The sequence below is a fragment of the Lolium rigidum genome, chromosome 7 (genome assembly GCF_022539505.1).
Source record: "Lolium rigidum isolate FL_2022 chromosome 7, APGP_CSIRO_Lrig_0.1, whole genome shotgun sequence".
NCBI lineage: Eukaryota > Viridiplantae > Streptophyta > Magnoliopsida > Poales > Poaceae > Lolium > Lolium rigidum.
Genome location: NC_061514.1, coordinates 237821745 through 237833870, shown reverse-complemented (window position 1 = coordinate 237833870; position 12126 = coordinate 237821745).

Below are 12126 nucleotides of genomic sequence, written 5' to 3'. Positions count from 1 at the left end.
TCATGATTTTGCTTCACTTTTCAGACATATCAATTATCTTCGTTTTGGGAAGATGGAGACTAAATTTCTGATAGCTGCATTTGCGCAATAAAACATTAAAGAACAGAAATATTTTTTTATAACGTAAACAAAGATGATGTTATTTTCAGATAAGGATTACTGATATAGCTTCAAATATAGTATGCATATATGATAATAATTTAGGCATCAATAGTTCAATCCCACGTCAGAGAGTATAGAAACCCATAGAAACCCAAGAGCGTGTTGCTTCTCCTTCTTTTGTGTCCATATGTATTGTGCCATTGCCCACCTCAAGTTCTAAAAAAAGGATAATAAACACAGTGGGCTGGGACTGCCGATGATGATTCAGTTGAATTACCAATACCAGGACCAACTGCATAAAAGCCTAGCTGAGAGGAAAAATACCAGAAATAAGAAAGAAAAGAAGAAACATAGCATCCTCACCGTCAGAATGGGCCTAGTTTGCTCTTGTACCTGCGTCCGGACGGTTACCATCACTAGCGGTGGAGGCGGTTCCCTCCCGCGTGATTGCTTCCCTGCTGCTTCTCGCTCCCGGCTGGTTCTTCCCGTTTTGTTGGGCTCGTTTCGTTGGTCACTGTGAGACGATGATGATGTGTGCAAGGCCGTGGTGTCGCACGTTGGTGGGCGGCAAGTTTGGTGGAGCATGATAGAGCGTCTGGGGCGGGGATTTGGGGGTCGGGAGAAATCGTTGTCGGTCGGCGCCACCCTCCCTTCCTGAAGAACGTCGGGCGTACTCCTTCCCCTCGCCCCTTCGCGTACCGGGGGAAACCCCAAGGACCTGTCTGGACAGCAGCGTCGTCATCATCACATTCCTTCTTGAAGGTGTTGCTTGGTACGCGGTGCATCAGAGTGCTAAGAACGTGGTGGGAATTCTCCAGAGGGCATAGAAGTTGCGGAACATTTTCGTTTTCGTTGATCCAATATTGCTGACATTAGTTTCTCTTTTGTTTCTTTTGGACTTGCTTGTGCTGAGGCTCCGGCAGTTGTACTGTGTGGTTGCTATATTAATATAGCGGAGCAAAATCCTATTTCAAGGATAAATGAATACACAAGAAAAACCTCTTTAAATGAGAATTTATATACGAAAATAGATTGTTTCTGGAGATGTGAAAGGATCTATTCTTCTCACTTTCCTAAAATAGGGCACCTTTCTAAATTATTGCTTGTATCCAAATGTATATAAGCCAAATTAAGTGCTCTAAATTTTCAGCATGTAAAAGATGACCAAGTAAGTATATTAGTTAGACAACAGGAACCATATTTGGTTTCACCTCAATTTTGTGTACAAGTATCTTTTCAACTCTCTGCCGATATCTAATAAAATTTAGCATTTACTTTTATAATAGTTATTCTTATCGTGAACATCAAAGTGAGAAACAACGATTTAATGTTTTACCCATATATATTTGAATTATTTATCCCCTCTCCTACCTAACCTTATTCCCTTTATTTCGGTTGAAAACCCAGTAGGACTGTACCTGTATTTCATATAGGCTGACAAAAAAAATCTAATTAGCATTAGGATTATGCAATTAAGTGGTCACTAAGTCTCATACGTTGTCTGGATATCTTCGAAACGCCGTGCTCTTTGTGCATGAAACATTACACCTGGTAGATTTCAAAATCTGAAAACTGATCCAAAAAAATAACCTGTTAATACAAAGAATCTAATAAATTGTAGATTTATTTTTCCAGCTAAATAGGGAAACACAAAGAGAGCATACGAACAATCTACGTTGTATGTTGTTGCTGCGCACTGTAGTACTGCTGCCTGGCTCAGCAAATGATCTATGTTTGTTGCCATGCTCCCTGAGCCATGCGTCTATTCCTGCGGCTGCTCTGGTACATACTCCATGCCGGCTAAATCTGTAGGTCGCAGGAGCAGAAGAACAGAGCCGAGCAGGGTAAGGTGAGCCGTGAGCGCCGAGCAACCGAGATAATCGCGGTCTTCAGATGCTTGGCCGTGAATCGCTCAAACAAACATGCAAAGAAAATAGCGGGCTGTATTTAGGAAAGTGCATCGTTCAATCGGCCGGCATATGCTCCTGGTGTAAATCAGGCTACCATTGGTCCAGGTGTTTTGGTGGGCCCGTACATAAGCTAATCATTTTTCTGATACAGATACTACTCCGTACAATACGCGCCTCCACCAAATCACACCCCTCTCTCTCCTCTATCCTCCAAAACAACCAGTAGTGGGCGGCCGTCGGGGCACATGGCAGAGGCGCGGCGCGCGCGCGAGGAGCTGATGGTGGAGGCGCACCGCCGTCGGGCGGGAGGACGGCAGAGGAGCCCGCGCCGCCATCATGCAACCGCCGCTCGTCGCGGCGCCCTCCGCCGCCAACCTCAACCACGCGCAGGCGAGCACCATGGCGAGGCAAGTTTGGGGCGGGGTGTAATATCCCAGGATCTGGGGTTACAAAATAGAGGAAACAGATGTGTGCATTGCATTCATGCATAGAAAATCCGGGGAATTTTCGCGCTTTAAAGTAAAACCGTCACAGTAACTGAAGTTTCACTTGACCTTTATAGAATTGAAGTAGATCATCAAGTCCAGTGATATAAACCTCAATGTGACCTTTTCTAAAACCTTGTTTTGGGTAGAGATGATTTGAGCTAAGGGGTTAGATCAAATGGAATTAAAACCAACACAAGAACATATTAAACAAGGATCAACTACTTGATCTTATTAAAGATCATAATATGGTATTCCTTGCCATAACATATGAACATCTATTCAATTGGAAATCAAGTAACAATAAAATGGAGAAACTATTCTTAACTTATTTTTTTCATGTCTTAAACAAATAAATAGTCCTACCATGAACCTCATGGTATTTCTTGAACTAAGCTCTTGAACTTAACACTAACAAAAGCTTATCATTAAACCCTAGAGATGGGAGAGGTATATAACCATTAAAGAGATAAGAAGCACACTCTAAATTATTAACACTTAAAAGTTAAGCAACCACCTTGAGGTACAATTGAATTCACTTTAAAACTAAATACCAAATATAGCAAAATACAAGGACCTAAGTGCATAAAAGCCACACCTTCTGATTTCAATCATAACTTATTAAATATGTGGAATGTCACAAAACTAAATTCGTTTACATTACGAATTATAGTTCAAACTATTTGAATAAAATAAACTATGAGTATTTTGAAACTCATATGATCATGCCTTGGTGAAATCAAACATCACCATTCAAAATTGGGGTATAATCCTTATCTTTGACATTTTGACCCCAATTATAATATAAATACAATCACATATGATATAGTGACTCATCCAGAAGCATGAGATCATTCACAAGATATTTAGTAGCAAAAGCCACTTGGCTATCCAAAAATAAATCACATGAGAGGATAATACCCATGCCACATAGGATGAAAATATCTACATAACTTGAATCCTAAGCTATGCCACCTCATGCTCAAAGGATTGCTATGGATGAGAGCATGACAACCAAGCACATTACTCATCAAATTGAAACAAGAGTCATCAACTTAAGTGTCAAGCTATTAGAGCATGCCTAAGCCTATAAAAGGAACCCTCTACCTCATTCATTCCATCATCTTGCACCATGATGCAAGAAAAACCAACACATTGAGCCACCCCATAAAATAGTTAGGATCAAGATGAAGCAGCTAGGAGGTGGAGGCATGCCACAAGATGCAGGTTTATCGGATTTCTCGAAGAACAAGCTACATAAGCTAGCAAGGTAGAATTCTTAGGCAAACCACATATTTAGTTAATCACATCATCATTCCTTGAGTAGAACCATAGATTATAATCCAAGTCCTTGTAGAATGAGAGGGGTAATTGGTACAACCATATCTAAATATTTCTAGTAATAACTTAGGAAGCCAAACCTTGATCATTATAAATTGTGTAGTGATCATAAACCCTAAGAACTTGAAGTAGAAGATATAAACTCATAAGAAAAGCTTAGAGTTAAAGTCTATAATATATATGGTGATAAACCATTCATCATTATAACCAAAGTTAACTATAAAAAGAATTACAGCTACTTTAGTTACTTTAACCATAGATTAAGAATATAATAGAAATCTATTGGTATAAGATAAAACCAATTCTCAAGTCCTTAGTAATTAAAGGGGAACATAAACAACTAAGCAAGCAACCATGTTACCTTGGTTAAGGGAGATTAAACACTAGCCAATAAAATATGGTGTCATCTCACTTCTACAACCAGAATTATATCTCAAACCTAGTTGTGAATCACTTGGGTGACTACAGTTATAAATCCAGACCATAATTGAGAATTGAACCAAGTACCATTAGGTGAATATAATTAGAACCCTAGAATTGCTCATTAGCTAAATTCTATGCTTCACTAATTAAACCTTAACAAGCAAGTGCTCACATAAGATTATGTGCAAGTGACCACATTCCCAAATAAGAGGTCAAATCTTTAGACACATTTTAGTACATGAAATCATGCCATTAAAGCCACCTTCTTATTTGCAAATCAGTAATAAATATTACCATGAAATTGTTTCTTGCAAAGTAATACCAAATAAAACCTACATACCACTAAGTGAGAAAAATATCATTGGAAAATAATTTGAATATTTTCAAGATGATATTCAAATTCATGTCAACAAAAATATTTAAATCCAAATACCAATAGTAATTAACAAAACAATGTTTTAGTACATATTAAATTTGTTAATACACAACAACAATCTTTAAGTGCCTGGAATGAATATTACTTGAATTCAATCAATCAAATTTACAAAATATGATTGAATTCAAAACAGTATTTAAATTAACAAAATGGAAAACAGAAAAAGGAAAACTGAAATAAAAGAAAATGTAGAAACAGGCTCACCTCGGCCGACGCAGCCCAGCAGCAAGCCCAACAGTCAAACCCACCAAGCAGCCCAGCAACCGCAGTCCAGCATAGCCCAATGTACCCCTTCGTCTAAATTAGCGAGAGGAGCTCGTCCTCATCCTCTCAAGCGCGCATGGACGCCAGCACGAAGACGTGCTCTGCCTCCTCTCTCGCTGGCGACCTCTCCGCGATCGGCGTCGTGACGAGGCACGTTCCTGGCGCCGTATAAAGCTCCCCGAAGAACCCTAGCTCGGGATTTTCCTCTCTCTGCTCAATTCTCCCCAAAACCGAAACCCTGGCTCCGCCAGTATCCATTACCGCCGGCGATGGAAGCCACCCCGAGCCAAGCCAAGCACACCAGCGTGACCGCCGTCCTCGACTTGCTACTCCTGCAGAAGGATCGAGCCGGAGCAGCACGTAGCGCCGACGTCGACCTCATCGCTCCGACGGCCGGAGCTGGCAATTCCGGCGATGTCGACCACCCCTTGCCTCGCCATCAAGCCCTGCATGCTCAGGGTGAGCTCCTCTTCCTCCTCGTGTGCTCGGCATGCTCGATAGTGGTCTAGATCGTTGCCGTGTTTGATCACCTACGGACGCCGCCGCAGTACCTCGCCGCCGATCAAGCTCCGGTGACCATACCGGAGCGGCGCCGCCATCATCGGGTTCGCCTCGGCGTTCTCTTTCCAACCAGCACACGCACGCCCTCGCGGGTGGCCGGAATCGCCGGCGACGTCCACCTTTGGTCGCCGGTGAGGCACTTGGTTGCCACGTCGGCACCACGTGGCCGCCAACATGGACACGGCCCACCAGTCATGGACTGTGTGGGTGTCCTGTCCGTGTAGCTTTAGTCATTTTCTGTTTAGATTTAAATCCAGAAAATTGCTGCAACTTCAAACAAATTTAGAAAATTCAATTTAAGTCAGAAAAATAAAAATAAGACATCAAAATTCTTATAAAAGTAAATTCTATTTAATAAAAAATATAATATGAAATTTTTATTTTTAATAAAAATTTAATTGTTTAATACTTGTTATTTAAAGCCTTTAATTTTAGTTCTAAATTCAGTTAAAATTCAATAATTAGGAAGAAGGTTTAAAATAAATAAAAACCAGAAAGTAAATAAGGAAAACATTAAAATTAATTTTCCTTTTCTATTAACTTATTAAATCCTTATTAGGAGGATTTAAAACCCTAATTAATAAATGCCTTAATTATTAATTGTTTAAAATAATAAAATATCAAATCTAATATTATTTTTATTTCAAAATTATTAATAACTTCAACTTTATTAATGAAGTTATTAATCCAATAATTATAGGGTAATTAGGAAACCCTAGTTCCATTAGAAACAAAGTGATAACCTCATCATTTCATGTGTAATACTAAAACCCTAATGCCATTTAGACCCTAGATCCATTACTTCTTATGAACTCTAAATTGTTCGCAAACCTAAAACCCTAGTAACATGTGAGCATGTTACTCCATTAGTAATCATAGATTCATATTTAGCATCTAAATGCTTGTTCCAAATCCACATAAAATATGGGTATCCCATGTGTTCATCTTCATCAAACCTAGATAATCAAAATAGGGTGAACCAAGTGTAAACCCTGGATCCTATTACCAAAGCCATCATCCATATTCATTCCTACTTAGCATCACACCAATGTGATGAACCTCAGGAGCAACTATGCCAAAACCTGAGCATTACCTAACCATATTCCACTAAACCCTACTAGTATTGGATATTTATCAACCACCCTATTCAGGAGCCAATTACTCCTTACTTAATAGAACCAACAGTAAAACCTAGACCACTTCAACCCTAATTGATATACTTCTTATTAATTAAGAAGTATGTTCTTCAAAAGTTATTCTTTTGAAGAAAATAAGGAATCATCATCAACCCTGCTTATAAGGACCTATAAACCCTAGCCAGCTATCATTAGCAAGATAAACCAACCTTGACAACAACCATGTTTAATGAATTGCTTAGGATGCCTAGACTTATCTTAACCTTACAAGCCCTAGGTGTTGACGAATCCAACTAGGTTGTGATCCATCTACTACTTACTCCAGAACCAATTAGAACCATAGAAAACCATAGAACTCCACAACCCTAATTATCATACCTGTTCTTTATCAAAGAACATGTTCTTCAAAAGTTATTCTTTTGAAGTATATGATAATTAATAATTAACCATGCCATATAGTGTTTAAACCAACCACTATTCATTACATGTTAGGATTATACCAAATGTTATTGTTGTGTGCTATTAATGATATTATTATGATATATTCCAGCACATGTTTATGATACCAAGTATTCAATCCTAATAAGAACCTTGTTTGTGAATCACTCTAAAAGTGCAACACACCCTAAACTAATCATTACAACGCACTAATCCTAAATCATCGGGGTTAGGTCACGCTTAGAGCGATTGCATCTCATACTTATGCATTATTGCATCCTTGCCAATCTTTTAAACATCGTCCTTACCGGACGATGATGCTATTTCAGAATTTGGAGTTATTACGCATCGAAGACCTTGTCCGCATAATCTTACAGACCAAGAAAGGCAAGTTCATCACTTGCTCATGTCATTTGAGTATTTCTATCAAATTACTTGCAAAGTATTATGGTTATCACTATTGCATAAAAATCAAAACCACTACTTTCATAACTATGAATATGACTATGTGGTGGGCAATGGAACCATGGATTGTGTTGATATGGTGGAGGTTCCATTGCACGGGTTTATATCCATCTAGGATTAAACAACAAATGTCGCCAGTGATTCTTGTGCCGTAATACCCGTGTTAACCATAAGATCCGGAGTGGGACGGAGTAGTCAAAAGTGTTTCCACCTCTCATTCATCAACGGATGCGCTTTACCGTAGACACTTGTATCTGTCAGGGCAAGCGATTGGCTGGGGAAGCCTTAAGTCCCCACGGCATAGTCCGTAGACACTTGTCGCTCGAAGTGCAAGCAGTTGGCTGGGGAAGCCTTAAGTCCCCACGGTATTGTGGTCTATGATGGGTTGCAGCTACCGGCGAAGGAGTTTGGTTAACGAGTCCCAAACTGTTGTTGTGGTCGGGGTCCACCCGTGAGTGGGAATAATGGGACCGGCGAGGATCCAGGGTCGGGGTATGCAACAACGGGTGGGTGTTCGAGGTAGCAGAGGAACATGATTGGCTAGACCTTATACCGGGCCTCACACCATAGGAAGTGTGGACGGGAAGATTGATGGCGTGTATTTCACACGTTCGTTGGGCAACCCCAAGAGGAAGGTATGATGCGCACAGCAGCAAGTTTTCCCTCAGAAAGAAACCAAGGTTTATCGAACCAGGAGGAGCCAAGAAGCACGTTGAAGGTTGATGGCGGCGGGATGTAGTGCGGCGCAACACCGGAGATTCCGGCACCAACGTCGAACCCGCACAACACAACCAAAGTACTTTGCCCCAACGAAACAGTGAGGTTGTCAATCTCACCGGCTTGCCGTAACAAAGGATTAACCGTATTGTGTGGAAGATGATTGTTTGCGAGAGAAAATAGTAAAAACAAGTATTGCAGCAGATTTGTATTTCAGTATTAAAGAATGGACCGGGGTCCACAGTTCACTAGAGGTGTCTCTCCCATAAGATAAAAGCATGTTGGGTGAACAAATTACGATCGGGCAATTGACAAATAGAGAGGGCATAACAATGCACATACATGACATGATAAGTATAGTGAGATTTAATTGGGCATTACGACAAAGTACATAGACCGCCATCCAACCGCATCTATGCCTAAAAAGTCCACCTTCGAGGTTATCATCCGAACCCCTCCGATATTAAGTTGCAAAGCAACGGACAATTGCATTAAGTATGGTGCGTAATGTAATCAACAACTACATCCTCGGACATAGCGCCAATGTTTTATCCCTAGTGGCAACAAGCACAACACAACCTTAGAACTTTTCGTCACTCGTCCCGTGTGTCAATGCGGGCATGAACCCACTATCAAGCATAAATACTCACTCTTGGAGTTAAGAGTAAAAACTTGGCCGGAGCCTCTACTAGTAACGGAGAGCATGCAAGATCATAAACAACACATATGTAATAACTTGATAATTAACATGACATGGTATTCTCTATCCATCGGATCCCGACAAACACAACATAGAGTATTACGGATAGATGATCTTGATCATGTTAGGCAGCTCACAAGATCCAACAATGAAGCACAATGAGGAGAAGACAACCATCTAGCTACCGCTATGGACCCATAGTCTAGGGGTGAACTACTCACTCATCACTCCGGAGGCGACCATGGCGGTGTAGAGTCCTCCCGGGAGATGAATCCCCTCTCCGGCGGGGTGCCGGAGGAGATCTCCAGAATCCCCCGAGATGGGATCGGCGGCGGCGGCGTCTCGGTAAGGTTTTCCGTATCGTGGTTTTTCGCATCGTGGGTTTCGCGACGGAGGCTTTAAGTAGGCGGAAGGGCGAGTCGGGGGCCCGAAGAGGGGGCCACACCATAGGGCGGCGCGGGCCCCCGGTGCCGCGCCGCCTTGTGGTGTCGCCACCTCGTGGCCCCACTTCGTATGTTCTTCGGTCTTCCGGAAGCTCCGTGGAAAAATAGGCCCCCGGGTCTTTGTTTCGTCCAATTCCGAGAATATTTCGTTACTAGGATTTCGAAACCAAAAACAGCAGAAAACGAGAACCGGCACTTCGGCATCTTGTTAATAGGTTAGTTCCGGAAAATGCACGAATATGACATAAAGTGTGCATAAAACATGTAGGTATCATCAATAATATGGCATAGAACATAAGAAATTATCGATACGTCGGAGACGTATCAAGCATCCCCAAGCTTAGTTCTCGCTCGTCCCGAGCGAGTAAAACGATAACAAAGATAATTTCTGAAGTGATATGCCATCATAACCTTGATCATACTATTTGTAAATATATGTAGTGGATGCAGCGATCAAAACAATGGTAATGACATGAGTAAACAAGTGAATAATAAAGCAAAGACTTTTCATGAATAGTACTTCAAGACAAGTATTAATAAGTCTTGCATAAGAGTTAACTCATAAAGAAATAAATCAAAGTAAAGGCATTGAAGCAACGCAAAGGAAGATTAAGTTTCAGCGGTTGCTTTCAACTTATAACATGTATATCTCATGGATAATTGTCAACATAGAGTAATATAACAAGTACAATATGCAAGTATGTAGGAATCAATGCACAGTTCACACAAGTGTTTGCTTCTTGAGGTGGAGAGAGATAGGTGAACTGACTCAACATAAAAGTAAAGAGAATGGTCCTTCAAAGAGGAAAGCATCGATTGCTATATTTGTGCTAGAGCTTTTATTTTGAAAACATGAAACAATTTTGTCAACGGTAGTAATAAAGCATATGAGTTATGTACATTATATCTTACAAGTTGCAAGTCTCATGCATATTATACTAATAGTGCCCGCACCTTGTCCTAATTAACTTGGACTACCGGATCTTTGCAATGCACATGTTTTGACCAAGTGTCACAATGGGGTACCTCCATGTCGCCTATACAAAGGTCTAAGGAGAAAGCTCGCATTTTGGATTTCTCGCTTTTGATTATTCTCAACTTAGACATCCATACCGGGACAACATGGACAACAGATAATGGACTCCTCTTTAATGCATAAGCATGTGGCAACAATTATTATTCTCATATGAGATTGAGGATATATGTCCAAACTGAAACTTCCACCATGAGTCATGGCTTTAGTTAGCGGCCCAAAGTTCTTCTCTAACAATATGCATGCTCCAACCATGAAGGTGGTAGATCTCTCTTGCTTCGTACAAGACGGACATGCATAGCAACTCACATGATATTCAACAAAGAATAGTTGATGGCGTCCCCAGAACCATGGTTATCGCACAACAAGCAACTTAATAAGAGATAAAGTGCATAAGTACATATTCAATACCACAATAGTTTTTAAGCTATTTGTCCCATGAGCTATATATTGCAAAGGTGAATGATGGAATTTTAAAGGTAGCACTCAAGCAATTTACTTTGGAATGGCGGATAAATACCATGTAGTAGGTAGGTATGGTGGACACAAATGGCATAGTGGTTGGCTCAAGGATTTTGGATGCATGAGAAGTATTCCCTCTCGATACAAGGTTTAGGCTAGCAAGGTTATTTGAAACAAACACAAGGATGAACGATACAGCAAAACTCACATAAAAGACATATGGTAAACGTTATAAGACTCCATACCGTCTTCCTTGTTGTTCAAAACTCAATACTAGATGTTATCTAGACTCTAGAGAAACCAAATATGCAAACCAAATTAGCAAGCTCTAAGTATTTCTTCATTAATGGGTGCAAAGTATATGATGCAAGAGCTTAAACATGAGCAAAACAATTGCCAAGTATCAAATTATCCAAGACATTTTAGAGTTACTACATGTTGCATTTTCCAATTCCAACCATATAACAATTTAACGAAGAAGAAACTTCGCCATGAATACTATGAGTAGAGCCTAAGGACATATTTGTCCATATGCTACAGCGGAGCGTGTCTCTCTCCCATAAAGTGAATGCTAGGATCCATTTTATTCAAACAAAACAAAAACAAAAACAAACCGACGCTCCAAGCAAAGTACATAAGATGTGACGGAATAAAAATATAGTTTCAGTGGGAGGAACCCGATAATGTTGTCGATGAAGAAGGGGATGCCTTGGGTATCCCCAAGCTTAGACGCTTGAGTCTTCTTAGAATATGCAGGGGTGAACCACCGGGGCATCCCCAAGCTTAGAGCTTTCACTCTCCTTGATCATATTGCATCATACTCCTCTCTTGATCCTTGAAAACTTCCTCCACACCAAACTCGAAACAACTCATTAGAGGGTTAGTGCATAATAAAAATTCACATGTTCAGAGGTGACACAATCATTCTTAACACTTCTGGACATTGCATAAAGCTACTGGCCTTTAGTGGATCAAAGAAATTCATCCAACATAGCAGAAGAGGCAATGCGAAATAAAAGACAGAATCTGTCAAAACAGAACAGTCCGTAAAGATGGATTTTATTAGGGCACCGGACTTGCTCAAACGAAAATGCTCAAATTGAATGAAAGTTGCGTACATATCTGAGGATCATGCTCGTAAATTGGCTTAATTTTCTGAGCTACCTACAGGGAGATAGACCCAGATTCGTGACAAAGAAAGAAATCTGGA